Source organism: Medicago sativa, chromosome 8 (genome assembly GCF_051527215.1).
Source record: "Medicago sativa cultivar Bolivia chromosome 8, Bolivia_mono, whole genome shotgun sequence".
Classification (NCBI taxonomy): Eukaryota; Viridiplantae; Streptophyta; class Magnoliopsida; order Fabales; family Fabaceae; genus Medicago; species Medicago sativa.
The window spans coordinates 44,087,491-44,110,450 of NC_140756.1; the positions used below are offsets into that span (position 1 = coordinate 44,087,491).

Consider the following 22,960-nt stretch of genomic DNA (forward strand, 5'->3'; position numbering starts at 1 on the left):
TCGCGTTTAGGCACTTTGCTTCTAATTGTTCTATGACGCTATGAACCGTAGATAACCAAACCCATCCATGGCCATTTTCTAGGATGTAGTGTGGAGGCTAAACCGGGTGTTGTCTCGAGTCGTCACGCGATACTACACTCAAGTTAGACCTTCCACGTATAATCATGGAGCGAGGGTTGTCTCGTGACACCATGAGATACGTCGGAGAGGTTGCAACTTGGGAACCTTTTTAGAACCCGGTTACTATTATCCTAAAACCCTAGTTCCACCGGACACCGTGTCCACCCATGACTCCTCGACTTTGAACTTCAAACCCACCATGTTTTCTCCGAACTTGAACATAATCATGCATTCATGCATACATGCATACATGCATAAACTTTTTGTCATGCATTGTTATCGAAGGACTTAGACAAGTTGAATTTGTAAACATTCAGGGATGAAGATGACTAAATCCTACAAGTTCAAGGAGGTGGATTTGGCTAGTTTGAGGGATTTGGCACTCAAGATTGAGGATCCGACTGGTTTCCGACGTCGTTACGGGGCTTTACTTCCGATTCTTCATACTAATGTGGATGAGAAGCTTGTGCACACTCTAGTGCAATTCTATGATCCGGGGTATCGGTGTTTCACTTTTCCGGACTTTCAGTTGGTACCTACTCTAGAGGCTTATTCTTCCTTGATGGGTTTATCTATTGCTAAGGGGATACCTTTCTCGGGACCTGAAGATCCTCCTCCTCCATTGGTTATTGCTAAAGATCTCTATCTCAAGACCACCGATGTCTCCAAGAATCTTGTCACTAAGGCACATATCCGAGGGTTCACTTCAGAGTATCTTCTTGGGAAGGCCAACCTCAATACCACTTGTCAGGACACTCTTGAGGCTATTCTTGCACTTCTCATCTATGGGCTTATTCTCTTTTCGAATCTTGATGGCTTCGTGGACATGAATGCTATTATGATCTTCCACTCCAAGAATTCGGTTCCTACTTTGCTAGCTGACACATACCATGCTATTCACGATCGTTCTAACAAAGGTCGTGGATACATTCTTTGTTGTGTGCCTCTCCTCTATAGGTGGTTTATTTCGCACCTTCCGAAGTCTTTCCACGACAATCCGAGGAATTGGTCTATTTCACAGAGGATTATGGCTCTCACTCCTAATGAAGTGGTTTGGCTCACTCCCGCTTCTAGGGTCAAGGAAATCATCTTTGGTGGTGGAAAGTTTCTTAATGTACCTCTTCTTGGTACCCGGGGTGGAATCAACTACAACCCGGAGCTTGCTTTGCGACAATTTGGTTTTCCGATGAAAGATAAGCCCATCAATCTTGCTACAGCTCCTTACTTCTTTCACTACTCCAATGCTCCCACAGGCATTAGAGAAGATTTCATGCAAGCTTGGACCAAACTTCGGAAGAAAGAGGTAAAGCATATGGGTGTGAGGTCCGGTATCGCTCATGAGGCCTATACACAGTGGGTGATAAACCGAGCTGAGGAGGCTGGTACGCCTTACCCCTCTATGAGATATGTGTCTGCATCTGTCCCTACCATGCCTTTGCCTCTACTCCCACCTACCCAGGAGATGTATCAGGAGCACCTAGCTATGGAGAGTCGGGAGAAGCATCAGTGGAGAGCTAGATACTATGAGGCTGAGAACTTGATCATGACTTTGGATGGAAAGGGTGAGCAGCAGACTCATGAGGTCTTGACACTGAAGAAAGAGTTAGCTAAGGCTAGGAGAGAGATTGAAGAGAAAGATAGGTTGCTTATGAGGGACTCCAAGAGAGCTAGGAGTGCCCGTGACTTCTACGCACGATACTGCAGCTATGAGTCCGACTCTGAGGACGACGCTTCCACTTCCTATGCTTGAGGATTTCCATTTCCTGTTGTTATTTCCTTTTGTTTATGTTAAAATTGTCTTGTAAAACTACATGTTGTTGTTTGTTTCCCGTTTACGTTAATTGTTGTTTGGTAATGTTTACAAGTTCATAATTTGTCTAAAACCCTTCGATAACCTAAAAAGAGTCTTTTTTGCATATACATCAACACATTTCATGCATCATATGCATTCATTGACCACAAAAAACTTCTCTCGTGCTCATTGCCTCCTGGTTTTGTCCGTCGCAGTCTGAAAAGTGGCTCGTGTTCGCAAAGTCTACCAACCAGATAGAATTCATCAGACAAGATTTCACAAGAGAAGGATAATGGCTAACTTTGAAGAAGAGAATGCTCAGCTCCGTGCCGAATTGGCTGCTATGAAAGAAGACTTGGCTAAGGCTCATGACGCTATGTCCGCTATGATGGCTGCACAGGAACAACCAGCCACTTCTGTTCCAGTTACTGCTGAGGTGATTCCCTCTATCCCACTGTCTACTGTGGCTACTGATGCTCGTTTTGTTATGCCCAACGGCCGTCCTTATGGCCTCTCAGCTTACTACTCTCCTAATACTGCCGCTGGTGTCTCTGGTTTTGCTGGTCAAGGACAGATTCCCGTGTCTACTGCTATGCCTCAGGTGACTACCGTTGTTACCGACCCTATTGTACACACTGTGCAACAGGTGATTGATGTTGATACTCCGCGTGGACAAGATCCCGCAATGGAAGCTATGAAGAAACAGTTGAGGGAGTTGGCTGGAGAACTCCGTGAGGTCAAGGCTAGCCGGGGAAACAATGGTGCTCCTGCTAAAGCTCGTGATCTATGCTTGGTATCCCGATTTGAGGTTCCTAAGAAATTCAAAGAGCCAGAATTCGACAAGTACAATGGGACTTCTTGCCCCCATAACCATGTTATCCGGTATGTCCGAAAGATGGCTAACTATGCCGACAATGATGCCCTAATGATCCACTGCTTCCAGAGTAGTTTGACAGATGATGCAGCAGATTGGTACACTAGTCTGAGCAAAGATAACATTCATACTTTTGAGGAACTCGATGCTGCTTTCGAAGGTCAATATGAATTCAATACCCGTCTAAGGCCAAACAGGGACTCTCTTAAAGCCCTATCTCAGAAATCAGATGAAACCTTCCGAGAATATGCTCAGAGATGGAGAGGGGCAGCTGCCCGTGTTTCTCCTCGACTTGATGAGGAAGAGTTAACACAGACATTCCTGAAGACTCTGAAGAAGGAATATAAGGAGAGAATGATAGTCTCTGCCCCAAACAACTTCTCTGATATGGTTACGATGGGAACGCGTCTAGAGGAGGCCGTCCGAGATGGTATTATTGTCCTAGAGAAAGGTGAATCTTCAAACAGTGCACCAAAGAAGTATGGTAATGGTCACCACAAGAGGAAAGAATCTGACGTAGGGATGGTGTCTGGTAACCCATCTGCAGCTGCTACACAATTACCCATGCCTTATCACTACATGCAATACTCTCAACACCCTTTCTTCCCACCATTTTATCAGCAATATCCTCTACCACCGGGTCAACCACCAATGCCCGTCAATGCCATCCCTCAGCAAGTGCAACAACAGCCTCCTGCTCAACAGCAACGGCAACAACAACAGGGTCCCCGACCCAAACCTTCTTTTCCAACAATACCAATGCTTTATGGTGAGCTGCTCCCAACTCTACTTGCTAAGGGACACTGCGTCACTAGACCAGGCAGGCCTCCGCCTAATCCATTGCCTCCCAGGTTCCGTCAGGACCTAACATGTGAATTCCATCAGGGTGCTCAAGGCCATGATGTCGAAGGTTGCTTTGCTCTGAAATATATTGTGAAAGATCTGATAGAAAAGGGACGGTTGACTTTTGAGAACAGTGTTCCTCATGTCCTTGACAATCCGCTTCCGAACCATGCTGCTGTCAATATGATTGAGGCTTTTGAAAGGATTCCCGTTCCTCAAGAGGATCCCATGTTGGATGTCCGCAATGTCGTTACTCCCTTGGTGCCATTACATGTCAAGCTTTGCCAGGCTTCTCTGTTCAAACATGATCATGATTCTTGTTCAGAATGTCTGCAGAATCCTATGGGCTGTTGTGTTGTGCAAAATGATATCCAGAGCCTGATGGATGACAAGTACTTGATTGCCAGTGATGTATGTGTGATTGTGCCAGTATTCCATGACTCTCCTGTTGAAAGTGCATCTCAGGTAAAGAATGTTGAGCCTTTGGTGATCAGGCTACCTGGTCCGGTATCTTATACCTCTACCAAAGCAATTCCCTACAAATACAATGCAACCATGATTGAGAACGGAGTGGAGGTGCCTCTCGTATCCCCAGCTACAGTTGATAATGTTGCTAGTGAAGTTACAACTCTGAGAAGTGGAAAAGTCCGTCCACCCTTGTTTCAAAAGAAGGTGGTGACACCTATTGCCACGGTAACTCCACCAGTTGCTCCCCCTGTTGACAAGAACACCGGCCCAGCAGGCCAATCTATTGAAGAGTCCAATCTGGACGAAATCCTGAGACTTATCAAGAAAAGTGACTATAAGATTGTTGACCAGCTGCTACAAACTCCTTCAAAGATATCCATCCTGTCTCTGCTCATGAGCTCCGAGGCTCATAGGAAAGTGTTAATGAAGATACTCGAGCAAGCTTATGTTGACCACGAGGTCTCTGTGGATCAGTTTGATGGGATAGTGAGTAATATTACTGCCTGCAACAACTTGGGGTTCGGTGACGATGAGCTCCCCGAAGCAGGGAAACGCCACAACTTGGCTCTACACATCTCAGTACATTGTGGGTCTGACCTGATATCCAACGTATTGGTAGACACTGGATCATCTCTGAATGTAATGCCTGAATCCACGCTAAGACAATTGAGCCATCATGGAATTTCCCTGAGGGGTAGCAGCTATCTGGTTAAAGCTTTTGATGGATCCCGCAAGGATGTTCTCGGGGAAGTGGACTTGCCAATTACTATCGGTCCTGAGGTGTTTCAGATTACTTTCCAAGTTATGGACATCAATGCTTCCTACAGTTGTCTCCTCAGAAGACCGTGGATCCATGACGCTGGAGCGGTAACTTCCACCTTGCATCAGAAGCTCAAGTTCATGAGGAACGGTAAGGTTGTCACTGTATATGGTGAGGAGGCATTTCTAGTTAGCCAGGTATCATCATTCTCTTGTGTTGAAGCAGGGTCCGCTGAAGGGACGTCGTTTCAAGGATTGACTGTTGAGGGTGCAGAGCCCCGGAGGGCTGGTGCTAGCATGGCTTCACTCAAGGACGCCCAGAAGGCTATTCAAGCAGGGCAAGCTGCTGGCTGGGGCAAAGTGATTCAGATCTTGGAAAACAAGCGTAAAGAGGGCCTTGGATTCTCCCCGACATCTGCTGTTTCAAAGGGAACTTTCTACAGTGCTGGGTTCATCAATGCTATTGCTGAAGATGCTGCTGAAAGAGGTCATGTGCCTACATTTGTTATACCAGGAGGCACTGTGAGAAATTGGGAAGCCATTGATGTTCCTTTAGTCATGCATGCTTCCATGTAATGTGTTTCGTTGCTCATGTTTCTTGTTTTCAAAATAACAATCCTTTCGCTCTGCCCAAGGCGAAAGTGATATCATTGTAAGGGCGTGTTTGTTTCGGCATTGCCGTTAATCAATAAAAAGTTGTCGTTTTTCTCACGACTCTTTGTTTTTTTTTACTTTTTAGTGCTTTTTTTCTTGGAAATAATGGTAATGCCAGAAAAAACCAAAACATCTGTATTTTTCTTATTAATTTCAAAAATCTGCATGAAAAACATTTTTCTAAAATCATCCCAATCATATTATGCAGATTGAACCATAATAAACCCGTTGAACACAGTGATCCTATGGTTCCTCCAAATTTTGAATTCCCTGTATATGAAGCTGAAGATGAGGATGATGATGATGAAGAGATACCGTATGAGATCACTCGACTGCTTGAGCAAGAAAGAAGAGCCATTCAGCCTCACCAGGAAGAGATTGAGCTTATCAACCTGGGTACTGAGGAAAACAAGCGAGAGATCAAGATTGGTGCTGCACTTGAGCCAGAAGTGAAAAAGAAGATCATCCAGCTTCTCCATGATTATCCAGATGTCTTTGCATGGTCCTATGAAGATATGCCGGGTCTAGATCCCAAGATTGTGGAACATCGGATACCGACAAGGCCTGAATGTCCTCCTGTCAAACAAAAATTGAGAAGGTCTCGTCCAGACATGGCTCTTAAGATCAAGGCTGAGGTGCAGAAGCAGATTGACGCGGGCTTCCTCATGACAGCTGAATATCCTGAGTGGATTGCCAACATCGTACCAGTACCAAAGAAAGATGGGAAAGTTCGAATGTGCGTGGATTACAGAGATTTGAATAAAGCTAGTCCAAAAGATAACTTCCCATTGCCTCATATTGACGTGCTTGTTGACAGTACTGCTCAATCTAAAGTGTTCTCTTTCATGGATGGTTTCTCTGGCTATAACCAGATACGAATGTCACCTGAAGATAGAGAAAAGACGTCCTTCATTACTCCGTGGGGAACATTCTGCTATAAAGTGATGCCGTTTGGCTTGATAAATGCTGGTGCTACCTATCAAAGGGGTATGACAACTCTATTTCATGATATGATCCACAAAGAGATTGAAGTATATGTTGATGACATGATTGTGAAGTCAAGTGATGAAGAGCAGCATGTTGTGTATTTGAAAAAGATGTTTGAAAGACTGAGAAAGTACAAGCTGCGGTTGAATCCTAACAAGTGCACATTTGGTGTAAGATCGGGAAAGTTGCTAGGCTTCATTGTCAGTCAAAAAGGCATTGAAGTTGATCCTGATAAAGTCCGAGCCATCAGAGAGATGCCGGCCCCTCAAACTGAGAAGCAAGTCAGAGGTTTCCTCGGACGTCTGAATTACATTTCAAGATTCATATCTCACATGACTACTACTTGTGGTCCAATTTTCAAACTGCTCAGAAAGAATCAGCCTGTTGTATGGAACGATGAATGTCAAGAAGCTTTTGATAGCATTAAAGAATACCTGTTGGAGCCACCTATCCTTGTCCCGCCAGTGGAAGGAAGGCCTTTGATTATGTATCTGTCAGTGTTAGATGATTCAGTGGGCTGTGTTCTCGGTCAACAAGATGAGACTGGTAAGAAAGAGCATGCTATCTACTATCTGAGCAAGAAGTTCACCGACTGTGAGACTCGGTATACAATGCTTGAAAAGACTTGTTGTGCTTTAGCCTGGGCTGCCAAACGCCTGCGTCATTATATGGTGAATCATACAACTTGGTTGATATCCCGAATGGATCCAATCAAGTACATCTTTGAAAAGCTTGCTGTTACTGGAAAGATCGCACGTTGGCAGATGTTGTTGTCTGAATATGACATTGTATACAAAGCTCAGAAAGCAATCAAAGGAAGTGTCCTTGCTGAGCATCTTGCTTGCCAACCTCTTGATGATTACCAACCGATTAAGTTTGATTTTCCTCATGAAGAGATTATGTATCTGAAAGCAAAAGACTGTGAAGAGCCACTGATCAATGAAGGGCCAGATCCCAATAGCAAGTGGGGATTGGTGTTTGATGGTGCTGTTAATGCTTATGGTAAAGGAATTGGGGCCATCATTGTAACTCCGCAGGGGTACCACATTCCTTTTACCGCTCGAATAACCTTTGAATGCACGAACAACATAGCTGAATATGAAGCATGCATCTTGGGCATTGAAGAAGCCCTCGATCTGAGAATTAAGCACCTTGACATCTATGGAGATTCTGCACTTGTTATTAATCAGATAAAGGGTGAATGGGAGACTCATCATGAGAAGCTGATCCCGTACCGTGATTATACAAGACGTCTGTTGACGTACTTTACAAAGGTTGAGCTGCATCATATCCCTCGGGATGAAAACCAGATGGCTGACGCTCTTGCTACTCTGTCTTCCATGTTTCGGGTGAACCATTGGAATGATGTGCCTGTAATCAAAGTGCAGCGTCTTGATAGACCCGCTCATGTGTTTACTATTGAAAATATGCCAGATCAAGCTGACAGAGATGTGAATGATAAAAAGCCTTGGTATTACAACATCAAACAATTCTTGCAGAATCGTGAATATCCACCTGGTGCTTCCAACAGGGATAAAAAGACTTTGAGACGATGGGCTAGTAGATTCTTTCTGGACGGAGAAATCCTATACAAGAGGAACTATGACATGGTCTTGTTAAGATGTGTTGACAAGCAAGAAGCTGAGAAGTTGATGCATGATGTACATGACGGTACTTTTGGGACCCATGCTTCGGGCCACACTATGTCGAGGAAATTGTTAAGAGCCGGCTATTACTGGATAACTATGGAACGTGATTGCAACAGACATGCCAAAAGATGCCACAAATGTCAAGTTTATGCTGACAAGATTCATGTGCCTCCACATGCCCTCAATGTTATCTCTTCCCCATGGCCTTTCTCTATGTGGGGCATTGACATGATCGGAAGGATTGAACCGAAGGCTTCCAATGGACATCGTTTCATTCTAGTGGCAATTGACTATTTCACCAAGTGGGTTGAAGCTGCTTCCTATGCAAATGTGACCAAGCAAGTGGTTGTCAAGTTTATCAAGAATAACATCATCTGTCGATATGGTGTTCCCAACAAAATTATCACTGACAATGGTTCTAATCTGAACAATAGCATGATGCAAGCTTTATGTGAAGAATTCAAGATTGAACATCACAACTCTTCTCCGTATAGACCTCAGATGAATGGTGCAGTGGAGGCCGCTAACAAGAACATCAAGAAGATTGTTCAGAAGATGGTCACTACTTACAAAGACTGGCATGAAATGCTACCTTTTGCCTTGCATGGTTATCGTACTACAGTGCGCAGTTCAACCGGGGCAACTCCTTTCTCTCTTGTGTATGGCATGGAAGCAGTTCTCCCTCTAGAAGTGGAGATTCCATCTCTTCGAGTGATCATGGAAGCAAAGTTAACTGAGGCTGAATGGTGTCAAAGTCGGTATGATCAATTGAATCTGATTGAAGAGAAGCGTATGGATGCCATGACTCATGGACAGTTGTATCAAGTGCGAATGAAGAATGCTTTCGACAAGAAAGTCCGACCTCGAGAATTCAAGGAAGGCGAACTTGTATTGAAAAGAAGGATAAGTCAGCAACCCGACCCAAGGGGCAAGTGGACACCTAACTATGAAGGTCCTTATGTTGTCAAGAAGGCTTTCTCTGGTGGTGCTTTGATTCTTACACACATGGATGGTGTTGAATTCCCAAATCCTGTTAATGCCGATATAGTCAAGAAATACTTTGTCTAAAAAGAAAAGAACAGCGTGGTAGTTCGAAAACCCGAAAGGGCGGCCTAGGCAAAAATGCGCTTCCCGGTGGATCGAAAACCCGAAAGGGCGATCCAGGCAAAAGTTAGGGACAAAAAAAATGAATATAAAAAGCTCGCTGAGATTGTACGCAACTCAGGCAAGAATGAGCGCCTCGATGAGCCGAAAACCCGAAAGGGCGGTTCATGCAAAAATGAGGTTGACAATAAAGACAAGTAACTATGTCTGGCAAATCACCATCACCCCTTGGGGCATCTGCAACTGTCAATGATCTTCTTCATCAGAGGCTTCTGTACTTGTGAATTCAAAATTTCTATGAAATGTAGCGGTCATCGTGTTCAATGTATCACCAACCAATAAAATTACCATTTTCCAAGCTTTGTAAATCCGTGGAGTCGTGCCCTTGGCTGACTTTCACTCTTCTACATCAATTTGAGCCTTTCTGTTGTTTGAAACTCTATTTTTCTTTCTACCTTCAATACTATATACAAAACATTTTCTTTCTATTTGATAATGTTAATGTCTGAAACAAACATTTTTGAAAATTGAAAACTCTTTTCCTGTCTATTTTGAAAGCAAACCTGAGCAATAGGGTACATTTCAATGAAACATGCATGAATAAATGAATATCAATGTCTATTTCAATACATGTTACAAGCAGGTTACTCCCCAGGATGATCTGTGGTCAATGGCAAGAATGAAAAAACAGAATGAAAATGAAAAATGAAAAATGAAAATGAAAAGCTCGCTAAGCTGAAAACCCGAAAGGGCGGTTTAGGCAAAAATGAGCACCCCGCTGATCGACAACCTGTGAAGGCAAATCAGGCAAAAATGGGGCAATGAAAAGAATCTATTCCCCGGTGAATCGAAAACCCGAAAGGGCGGTTCAGGCAAAAGTGGGGTTTGAAAATGAAAGAATGAAATATTGAAAAGCATTGACCACAGATGCGAACATCCAATGTTTACCCAGCACTGACACGCCTAGCAACGGCGACCTGTATCCAAGGACTTTCCAAGGGTCCTCCTTTACAAGTTTTATTGCCCTCAGCCATGGTCTCGATGCGTCTCCCAACGACGGTCTCTCCAAAAGAGGTTTTTCCCCTGTGAATATGTTGCAGCACGAGCCACTACGTGCCCAATCTTCCAATGTTTCGTCTGCCTTTGTGAAACTTCTCTGTCAAACTGCCAATCAATCATGCATTTCAAGCATTCATACATGCATAATCATGCATTTTATGTGCTCATACATCCAATAATCTTGCTATACCATACATACATGTTGCATATCCAACTTTCAACTGCCAAATTCAATGCAAGTTTCCACTCTCCAACTTCAATTCCAATCATGTCGACTGTCAAATTCGAAGCAATTTCCAATCTCCAATGTCAATCCTAACCTCAATTTCAATGTCAAACTGTCAAATTCAACTCAATGTCAATTGTCAAATTCGATGCAATCTCAACCTTCCAATCTCAATTCCAAACCATGTCAAATGTCGAATTCGAAGCAATCTCAACTCCAATAACAATGTCAATGTTGACATCCAATGACAATGTCAATGTCAATGTTGACATCCAGTGACAATGTCAATGTCAATCTCCAATTCCAATTCCAATGCTAATCTCTAATTCGAATTCCAATGCCAATTTCCAATTCCAATGTCAATTTCAATGTCAATTTCCAATTTCAATCCAATCCCAATGTCAAAATTCCAATTTCAATCCAATTCCAATGTCAATTTCCAATTTCAAATCCAATGTCAATGTCAACGTCAATATCCAATGTCAATGTCAATTTTCAATCCAATTTCAATCCAATTTCAATGTCAATTGCAATTCTCCAATCCGATGTCAATGTCTATGTCTCAATCCAATTCCAATTTCCAATCTCAACTTTCAATCTCAACTTTCAATGTCAATTTTCAATTCAAATCAATGTCAATTTACTCTCAATTTACTCTTGGGCCAACAAAAATGGTCATGTCTATTTCCAAATCAAGTCAATGACAATTTACCCCCTAATCGGTATCTTGTTAAACCAGACTCTCAACTGGTATCTTGTTACTGGTCAAGTGCCAGGTTCGATCCGAAAAAAGAACCACTTGTACCTGCTTGTATACCTGTGCTTCCGGACAAACGGCAAGTTCGATAGAACAGTTTGTACCCAGTTTATGCTTTGTTATCAGTCAAACGGCAAGTTCGATTTGAAGAACAGTTTGTACCCAGCTTATGCTTTGTTATCAGTCAGACAGCAAGTTCAATCTGAAGAACAGTTTGTACCCAGCTTATGCTTTGTTATCGGTCAAACGACAAGTTCGATCTAAGAGAACAGTCTGCACTCTCCCACATGATGTGGTGATGATCCAACAAGCAAGTTCGATCCAAAGAAACAGCTTGTATCAACCCTTTTGTCTTTAGCTCCAGCCAAACAGCCAGTTCAATCCAAAGAACAGTTTGTGTCTGCCTATTTGTTTGTATCTTCAACCAAGTGTCAAGTTCGATCCAAAGAACCGCTTGTATCAGCCTATATGTCTATGTTTCCGGTCAAGCGCCAAGTTCAATCCCAAGAATAGCTTGCACCTATCTTTTGTTTGTATTCCTTGGTCAAGTGGCTAGTTCGACCCAAAGAACAACTTGTACCTTATTTTCTACTCCCTGGTTTGTCTACCCTGTCAATGTTCACCTGAATCCCCAGTGACATGACAGGCTCCATAGACTCCAGTTGTTTGTCTTGCATTCATAATCAAACATTACATAACATTCATGTTTTTGAAACTCTGAAAGCGTATTTTTATGTCCAAAAACAGTGCAAATGTTAATATTTAAGTATCTTCGTCCCGTCAACTCTAAGACTTCGTCTCTTGAGTCTCCGGACAAAGAAACTTAAATAGGGGCAGCTGTTATACCCTAATTTTGGACCTAAAAATACTAGTCAATTCTTCTTTTCTTGCATTACAAGCTATTTGAAATGTCTCTGATCAACTGCATCTTTCTCTGCATTCTATTTCAATGTTATTTGCAAAATTCACATGTAAGGGTATTTTAGTCATTTCCTATGTCAAATCTCTCTCAGTTTTTCAAAAATCTGGTTGAGTCCTTTCAAATAGTTTGAATAAGTCTTCATTTCAATTCTATGTCAAAATCCATTTCAAAAGTTGCATTTGAAGTCATTTTAGGTCAATTTTGCCCCTAGGCGCATTTTGGTCATTTCAAGTGTCAAGTCACTGTTTAAATCCTAAAAATTGTCTCTGAGTCTTTTAATTTTGCTTGTATAAGTCTTTGTTTCATTTCTCTGTTAAAAATCCATTTTAAATTTGCATCTGAGTCATTTTCAGTCGTTTTAGCCCCAGGGGCATTTTGGTCATTTCACACGAAATTTCGGCAGAGAGGGGTTACTTTAAAGTACCTCATTTAGGCCATTGGTTCGTTTTAGTCCGTTTTGTCAATTTTAATCGTTTCACTTTACGTTATTTTCCAATTACCAATTTTAGTTCATTTTATTTTATTTTTAGTCCTAAAGTTTCTAATATTTGCATTATAGTCCATTTTTTGTCCAAGAGTTTGTTACAAGGTCCAGTGCCACGTGGCAGTATTCTATTGGTCCAGAAGCTACACTTGGCAGCCTATAAAAGGCTCCAATCATTGCAGTGCCATTCAGAGGCTAACAACTCAGCAACAGAATCAGAAACACAAGTACACATTTCTCTCTCTTCCAAAACCGATCAAAACCCAGAAAATGATGAAGAACATGATGAATCTTCATCAAGTTCATCATCGAATTCATCTCCAGAAAATACAGTAACAACACAATCTTTCAAAGCCAAATCAAATCCGATCAAGAAAACCAGCATCAACATCAAATCGAACTCAAATAGAAACAAGTTCATCAAGATTGAACCAATTTCGCCATAACCGAATCAAAACCTTCAACAAAACTAAATCAAATTTCAATTCGAGCTAATCCAAAACCCTAGGGTTTCGAATCAAGTATCAAATCGAAGAACAACAGCGAAAGGATCTTGAATCTGCGAAAGAACTGAAACGGTTAGGGTTTGAGCAACTTCCAGAAAATCAAAAGACGAAGAGGAAAGTACGGAGCAAAACGAAGTAAGGACGATAACAACATCCTCAGAGTGCGACGAATCAAACAGGTATCCTTTTCTCTCCTTCTCTTCTTGAAATTTTCGTGACTTAGATTGTTAGATCTGGCGTGATTTCGTGTTTATTTCTAAAAACTACTTTCAGTTTCGAACGGAGGAGGAGAAGAGGTTTGATTTGGTATAAAAATCTTTAAAAAATAATAAGTTTCATTTTTCCGGTGTGGCGGCGCCTCCGGCAGCCACCGCACCGGAAAACTACTCCGGTCATCTTCTCCGTTCGTCTGGTTGCAGAGCCTCTCTCTCTAAAAACAACTTAGAGAGAGAAGGAGAGGTGAGTTGTGCTGTTTCTTGCTGACGCCAGGCTTTTATACTCCCCGTTCTCCCACGCGCGCGCGTCCTTGGGCTTACCATGCTCCATCTTGCTTTTAACCGTTAGATCTAGGTCAAACGTGGACCTGGATCAATCCAACGGCTGTATAGCTAATGGATAGTCCAGATCCATGCATGACCTTGGGCCTGGGCATGTTTTCTTGCAGATTTCCTATTTTCTCGTTTTTTTACTATTTTTACACTGTAAATTGATTTTTATACCCCTGGCTTGCTAAAAGATCTTGTAAACATCCTAAAATCTTTTCTATGTGATTCTTAATATTTCTTTCAACATGTTTGCGACTTTTTCTTGTGCTAAAAATTGAGAAAAGTATTTGAAGCATTTTTTCCCCATTTTTTGTTAGAATTAGTAATTTTCTTGTGATTTTTAGTCCAAAAAACCTTTAAAAAATTCCAAAAATTTATATAGATTTCTTGATATTTTTGTAAGTGTTTTGTGATATTTTTCACATGTTAAAATTGGTTAAAAAATGAGGTGTTAATTTTCTTGCTAGTTTTGTCATATTTTGTGCTAAAAATGAATGAAAATCTACTTGATTTTAATCCAAATTGCTTGATGAATGTTGGTGACCTATACTCCTTGAGTTCATAGGATTTTAGCTACTGTTTGTGTTTAATTTTGTTGCATAATTGTGAATTTTGGTAGGTTACTTAGCTTACAAGTCATTAAGTAGTTAAATAATGAAAATATGCTCCAAAATTGTTTTAAAATGTCAAGTAAATCATGTAGCTTTAATTCCCATTCCAAAACTTGTTTCTAAACCTTTAAAATGTAATTGGAATGTGAGAATTATAGGTCACTTGGTTCTTGCATTTTATGAACAAATTTTAGCCATGTTTGCACTTATTTTCTATCTTTTATATTCTAGTATTTCTCTTATTTCACTTCCTTGATATTGTCATGTCCTACTAACTCCTTTCATTTCATGTTTCATCATTTCATAAGCATCTCCATTTCATCCTATATTCATCTCTATTTCTTTCTTGCAATTTAATTTGTACCAAAAGTTAGAATGTAAACACTTAGGAATTCTTGTAATATTTCACTTTCATGCTTTTAATTTTCTTGGCAAAGAGGCCATAGAATGTATCTAGGATATGATGTAAAGGACAATGGACTCTAATAATGTACACCGACACAAGCACCGACACATGCACACACACCACTATAGCTAGAATATGCATGTTTAGATGTATGTCTAGGATTGTATGTTTAGATGTATGTTTAGGCTCTAAAACTTAGAAAAACCAATTTTCCAAACAAATGTGAACAACTTCACTCAAACCTTTTCCAAATAAACCTTGGGATCCAATATCCCATTGTATTTTCTTTTCCATTTTCTTAATCAAATTTCAATGAAAATAATCAAACTTTGACTTCTTTTGCAAATCACTAATCAAACCCCACTATTTCCTAATCTCATGCCCTTGAGGTCTCTTTCTATTCTTCAAAACCCTTTTTTCAAACTTAAAATCAATCAACAAAAACAAAAACATTTTTTGGAAGAGAACTACGGTGGATTTGATCCCTTAATCGGGTACGTAGGCAAGGAACAAAATTCCTTCAATTCAAATAAAATAAAAATCCAAAAACATTCTTCTCCATCCAATTCTTCACTTAGTAACTTTTAGGTGTAAATAACATTTTCAAATAGCATTTAAAAATAAAGCGCGCGCGTAGAAATTAAAGACGGTTCCTATAGGTTACTATAGTCGTTATGGGTGCCTAACACCTTCCCGTAGCGAAAACAACTCCCGGACCTCGATTCTCAAGGGTTTTGCTTACTTTTTCCCTTCCCAAGAAAAAATAAGATATCACCGGTTTAAAAGGTTCAAACGTAATCAATGTTTGACACCCGAAAAACCAAGATAAAACAAAACAACATTTTAGTCAAGTTACTTGTTCATTTGTTATATATTCAAGTAACCTGACTAAAATAATGTTTAAATCGACTTATCAACCTAGAATATGAAAGGTCACACCTTGTGACCTTTCGTCTTCCAGAGTAAAAACTCTATTTAAACAATATTTTAGTCAAGTTACTTGTTCATTGGTTATATATTGAAGTAACCTGACTAAAATAATGTTTAAATCGAGTTATGATCCTGGAAGACGAAAGGACACACCTTGTGACCTTTCGTCTTCCAGGATAAAAACTCTATTTAAACAACATTTTAGTCAAGTTACTTGTTCATTGGTTATATATTCAAGTAACCTGACTAAAGTAATGTTTAAATCGAGTTATCATCCTGGAAGACGAAAGGTCACACCTTGTGACCTTTCGTCTTCCAGGATAAAAACTCTATTTAAACAATATTTTAATCAAGTTACTTGTTCATTGGTTATATATTCAAGTAACCTGACTAAAATAATGTTTAAATAGAGTTATCATCCTGGAAGACGAAAGGTCACACCTTGTGACCTTTCGTCTTCCAGGATAAAAACTCTATTTAAACAATATTTTAGTCAAGTTACTTGTTCATTGGTTATATATTCAAGTAACCTGACTAAAGTAATGTTTAAATCGACTTATCAATCTGGAAGACGAAAGGTCACACCTTGTGACCTTTCGTCTTCCAGAGTAAAAACTCTATTTAAACAATATTTTAGTCTAGTTACTTGTTCAATGATTGTATATTCAAGTAGCCTGACTAAAATAATGTTTATATCGAGTTATCATCCTGGAAGACGAAAGGTCACACCTTGTGACATTTCGTCTTCCAGGATAAAAACTCTATTTAAACAATATTTTAGTCAAGTTACTTGTTCATTGGTTATATATTCAAGTAAGCTGACTAAAATAATGTTTAAATCGAGTTATTATCCTGGAAGACGAAAGGACACACCTTGTGACCGTTCGTCTTCCAGGATAAATACTCTATTTAAACATTTTAGTCAAGTTACTTGTTCATTGGTTATATATTCGAGTAACCTGACTAAAATAATGTTTAAATCGAGTTATCATCCTGAAGACGAAAGGTCACTCCTTGTGACCTTTCGTCTTCCAGGATAAAAACTCTATTTAAACAACATTTTACTCAAGTTACTTGTTCGTTGGTTATATATTCAAGTAACCTGACTAAAATAATGTTTAAATCGAGTTATTATCCTGGAAGACGAAAGGACACACCTTGTGACCTTTCGTCTTCCAGGATAAAAACTCTATTTAAACATTTTAGTCAAGTTACTTGTTCATTGGTTATATATTCAAGTAACCTGACTAAAATAATGTTTAAATCGAGTTATCATCCTGAAGACGAAAGGTCACACCTTGTGACCTTTCGTCTTCCAGGATAAAAACTCTATTTAAACAACATTTTACTCAAGTAACTTGTTCGTTGGTTATATATTCAAGTAACCTGACTAAAATAATGTTTAAATCGAGTTATCATCCTGAAGACGAAAGGTCACACCTTGTGACATTTCGTCTTCCAGGATAAAAACTCTATTTAAACAACATTTTACTCAAGTTACTTGTTCGTTGGTTATATATTCAAGTAACCTGACTAAAATAATGTTTAAATCGAGTTATTATCCTGGAAGACGAAAGGACACACCTTGTGACCTCTCGTCTTCCAGGATAAAAACTCTATTTAAACAACATTTTAGTCAAGTTACTTGTTCATTGGTTATATATTCAAGTAACCTGACTAAAATAATGTTTAAATCGACTTATCAACCTAGAATATGAAAGGTCACACCTTGTGACCTTTCGTCTTCCAGAGTAAAAACTCTATTTAAACAATATTTTGGTCAAGTTACTTGTTCATTGGTTATATATTGAAGTAACCTGACTAAAATAATGTTTAAATCGAGTTATGATCCTGGAAGACGAAAGGACACGCCTTGTGACCTTTCGTCTTCCAGGATAAAAACTCTATTTAAACAACATTTTAGTCAAGTTACTTGTTCATTGGTTATATATTCAAGTAACCTGACTAAAGTAATGTTTAAATCGAGTTATCATCCTGGAAGACGAAAGGTCACACCTTGTGACCTTTCGTCTTCCAGGATAAAAACTCTATTTAAACAATATTTTAGTCAAGTTACTTGTTCATTGGTTATATATTCAAGTAACCTGACTAAAGTAATGTTTAAATCGACTTATCAATCTGGAAGACGAAAGGTCACACCTTGTGACCTTTCGTCTTCCAGAGTAAAAACTCTATTTAAACAATATTTTAGTCTAGTTACTTGTTCAAGGATTGTATAATCAAGTAGCCTGACTAAAATAATGTTTATATCGAGTTATCATCCTGGAAGACGAAAGGTCACACCTTGTGACATTTCGTCTTCCAGGATAAAAACTCTATTTAAACAACATTTTAGTCAAGTTACTTGTTCATTGGTTATATATTCAAGTAAGCTGACTAAAATAATGTTTAAATCGAGTTATTATCCTGGAAGACGAAAGGACACACCTTGTGACCGTTCGTCTTCCAGGATAAATACTCTATTTAAACATTTTAGTCAAGTTACTTGTTCATTGGTTATATATTCGAGTAACCTGACTAAAATAATGTTTAAATCGAGTTATCATCCTGAAGACGAAAGGTCACTCCTTGTGACCTTTCGTCTTCCAGGATAAAAACTCTATTTAAACAACATTTTACTCAAGTTACTTGTTCGTTGGTTATATATTCAAGTAACCTGACTAAAATAATGTTTAAATCGAGTTATTATCCAGGAAGACGAAAGGACACACCTTGTGACCTCTCGTCTTCCAGGATAAAAACTCTATTTAAACAACATTTTAGTCAAGTTACTTGTTCATTGGTTATATATTCAAGTAACCTGACTAAAATAATGTTTAAATCGACTTATCAACCTGGAAGATGAAAGGTCACACCTTGTGACCTTTCGTCTTCCAGAGTAAAAACTCTATTTAAACAATATTTTAGTCTAGTTACTTGTTCAATGATTGTATATTCAAGTAGCCTGACTAAAATAATGTTTATATCGAGTTATCATCCTGGAAGACGAAAGGTCACACCTTGTGACCTTTCGTGTTCCAGGATAAAAACTCTATTTAAACAACATTCACTGGTGCAAAATTGACATAAGAATTATGTGTATTATACCTATTTTATTAAAAAAAAGGTGTGAAATATAAATAAGGTGGCAGTTTTGTAAATATATTGCAAATTTTGTTTTAGTGAGTATGTTTCGAAACCTGATTTTAAGAATAAATGGGGTCAAATATGAAATAAAAAACAAGGTGGCAAACTTGTAAATAATATTTTATATCTGATTTTAAGAAAAAGGGTGTGAAATAATAGTATATTAATTATTATGTTAATATTTTTATTTCTTTGCCAGGATTCGAACCCTTGACCTCCAACTTTTCAATCTTTAGATTAAACCAACTTGCTACTTATACTCCTAAATATCATTGCAAACCTGATTTACAAAAAAAAAGGTATAATATCTTTTGTCATATGTTGTTTTAAAAAACAAACAAAATATTTTTTTTTGACAAAAAACAAAATAATCTTTTATTAACAATCTTGGACCCACCTAAACTTTTTCCATCTCACTCCCATTATAACTAAAAAAACAAAACGTAAAAAAAAAACAAAATTATCTTTTCTCATACGTTTATGTTTCTTCAATAGTGGTATGGAATGTGGATCGTCTTAATACTTGTATTTTGTCCATTGAATATTCTCATTAGCAGAACAAATTTGAAGATTTTGATATAAAGAAGGTGGAGGAATAAGCAGCAAAGTTGGAGAAGGATTTGATTGTCAAAGAAGTTGAAACAATTGACGTGCTTGAAGAACTAGGTGCCAAACGGATTGTGAAGATTTTTATATAAATGGAGTGGAGGAACAAGCAGTAGAGTTCTTTCTTTCTAATTAGGAAGGTGACTTTGAGAGCTGAAATTGATAGATCGTCGCCGTTCGAATCAGTTAAGGAGGTTGTGACTCGATTTGGTGGAAGCGGACCTTGGATACCTATTTACAGGCTTGGCGAAGTTTTGGTATGTTTTATTGCTCTTAATCTATCTATTTTAGTGTTTTGAAGCTGTGAATTAAGGATTCCTAATAATTGTTTCAATAAGGATTCCCTGTTTCTTCTCTCATTACTCCAAATATTGATATCATGCATATGGTCTTATTTCTCTTCACTTATCGTGATATTTATCCCTCTTTCGACTTTCCTTTTCTTTAAGAGCTCATCAAATTTCCGAGTGTGAGATTATTGTGGGTTTCTTCTTTCGATTGTGAGATTCAGTTTTGTGATTTTAATCGATTTATTTGTTAGGTCTAGATTTGTGATAACGTGTTTTATTTTTTCGATTATTTATGACATTGTTATATACGAAGCAGCCAAAGAAAGCTTTTAAACAAGACAAGGAGGCCCCAAGCGATTTCTTTGTTTTCATGTTAGTTTTGGTGATAAAAATTGTTCGAATTAGTGCTCTTATCGTTTCTCGTTTTAGCGTAACGGATTGTTGCGGTGAAGTTGGATTTGATTTTGATTGTAGTTACATTGTCTCTTTATTGATACTTAGGTTTGATTTCAGATAACTGTTCAAGGAAAATCCTGGCAACAAGTCATTTGATGAGGTGAGTTTTCTGATCTAGTGTTATTGTTCATAATTATTTTTGTGAAATTTGAATGCTGTTTTGAGTTTTCTAATGCGATTTTTTGCGACTTTCAATTAGGTTGCGATTATATGCAATTGAGGACAAGGCTTCATTCGCTCCTAAGGCAGAAAAGTTGAAAAAGGGGTATGACAAGAAGAGCTCTTGAAGATTCTTGTCTTTAGCATATGAACATTGTGGTTGGACTTTAGAGTGTTATCGCTGCAATTCCTAACCCAGGTGGAACTTTCCTCCCTAGCTATTTAATCTAGTCTTTATTGTGTTTCAGTTCAACAATTGTTCTTTTTGTTAATGTTTTTCCACTGGATGTTGGATTATATGAAACCCTTGAACTTTATGTAGAAACAAATCAATAACAGGACAGATGGAATTAATTTTGAAATTTTATCAAGTAAAACGTGTGAGATATTTGAAACTAAACCAAGCGTTGAAAATTTAATGAGAAATAACACTATATTTGTTTTGTGTGATTTTCATAATATTTCAATGAATTTGCAGTTCAATGATATCATCATTGTAATCTTTGTGTTGCACATGATGGTGGTTTCCCTGGTTGCTTTCTTTTTGGATCTCACACTATCTCGAGATGACAATGCAACTCGTGATGACAACAACTTGAAATGGTGGAAGAAGTTAAATATCTATGGATCTGATATTAGGATCAATGAATTCTATGGTTTACAATGCAGTTCAATGAGATTTTTCCAGCCCTTTAAGCGGTATCTTTGGCTATGGATGTTTATTTTTCTCAATTTATGGCAATTCAACAATAATGAGTTTGTTCATGAGGAGGGTATTATCGAGTCAATTTTGATTTATGTATGTTTAGTTTGGTTGTATTTTTATTGTAAAATTGTATTGAATAGTTGTATTTTGATTGTAAAATTGCATTGAATTGATTGTACCATTAATTTGATATTTTATATTATCTTTGGGCCATTAAGATGTTAATTATCTATTTAATAACCATCATTTCAACAAAAAAAAAAATCTGAAAAAAATGGCTATTATGGTAGTTTAATCTGCCATAATATATATATTTTTTTTAAATCAAAAGTCATATTTCACACCTTTTTTTTGCGTAAAATCAGGTGTGATAAGTACTTATATAACACCTGTTTTTTCACAAAACAGGTACGGTAAGCGGTTTTTATACCTGTTAAAAAGCAGGTATCGTATGTCAAACTTACAACACCTGCTGATATAACCCCGGTTCAAAAACAGGTCTTAAATCTCTAAAAAACAGGTCTTATATCCCTGATTTGCACTAGTGATTTTAGTCAAGTTACTTGTTCATTGGTTATATATTCGAGTAACCTGACTAAAATAATGTTTAAATCGAGTTATCATCCTGGAAGACGAAAGGTCACACCTTGTGACCTTTCATCTTCCAGGATAAAAACTCTATTTAAACAATATTTTAGTCAAGTTACTTGTTCATTGGTTATATATTCAAGTAACCTGACTAAAATAATGTTTAAATCGAGTTATTATCCTGGAAGACGAAAGGACACACCTTGTGACCTTTCGTCTTCCAGGATAAAAACTCTATTTAAACATTTTAGTCAAGTTACTTGTTCATTGGTTATATATTCAAGTAACCTGACTAAAATAATGTTTAAATCGAGTTATCATCCTGAAGACGAAAGGTCACACCTTGTGACCTTTCGTCTTCCAGGATAAAAACTCTATTTAAACAACATTTTACTCAAGTTACTTGTTCGTTGGTTATATATTCAAGTAACCTGACTAAAATAATGTTTAAATCGAGTTATTATCCTGGAAGACGAAAGGACACACCTTGTGACCTCTCGTCTTCCAGGATAAAAACTCTATTTAAAAAACATTTTAGTCAAGTTACTTGTTCATTGGTTATATATTCAAGTAACCTGACTAAAATAATGTTTAAATCGACTTATCAACCTAGAATATGAAAGGTCACACCTTGTGACCTTTCGTCTTCCAGAGTAAAAACTCTATTTAAACAATATTTTAGTCTAGTTACTTGTTCAATGATTGTATATTCAAGTAGCCTGACTAAAATAATGTTTATATCGAGTTATCATCCTGGAAGACGAAAGGTCACACCTTGTGACCTTTCGTCTTCCAGGATAAAAACTCTATTTAAACAATATTTTAGTCAAGTTACTTGTTCATTGGTTATATATTGAAGTAACCTGACTAAAATAATGTTTAAATCGAGTTATGATCCTGGAAGACGAAAGGACACACCTTGTGACCTTTCGTCTTCCAGGATAAAAACTCTATTTAAACAACATTTTAGTCAAGTTACTTGTTCATTGGTTATATATTCAAGTAACCTGACTAAAGTAATGTTTAAATCGAGTTATCATCCTGGAAGACGAAAGGTCACACCTTGTGACCATTCGTCTTCCAGGATAAAAACTCTATTTAAACAATATTTTAATCAAGTTACTTGTTCATTGGTTATATATTCAAGTAACCTGACTAAAATAATGTTTAAATAGAGTTATCATCCTGGAAGACGAAAGGTCACACCTTGTGACCTTTCGTCTTCCAGGATAAAAACTCTATTTAAACAATATTTTAGTCAAGTTACTTGTTCATTGGTTATATATTCAAGTAACCTGACTAAAATAATGTT

The 22,960-nt window shown here is 38.1% G+C and overlaps 1 long non-coding RNA gene across 1 annotated transcript; it reads left to right on the forward strand.

Moving 5' to 3' along the window:
- The first annotated feature begins 19,395 nt into the window (after window positions 1-19,395).
- On the forward strand, window positions 19,396-21,285 carry LOC146899308 (uncharacterized). The gene is made up of 4 exons (XR_015022865.1): window positions 19,396-19,706; window positions 20,253-20,295; window positions 20,395-20,553; window positions 20,833-21,285. It is a non-coding gene; the product is annotated as an uncharacterized LOC146899308 (long non-coding RNA).
- Window positions 21,286-22,960: the final 1,675 nt, after the last annotated feature.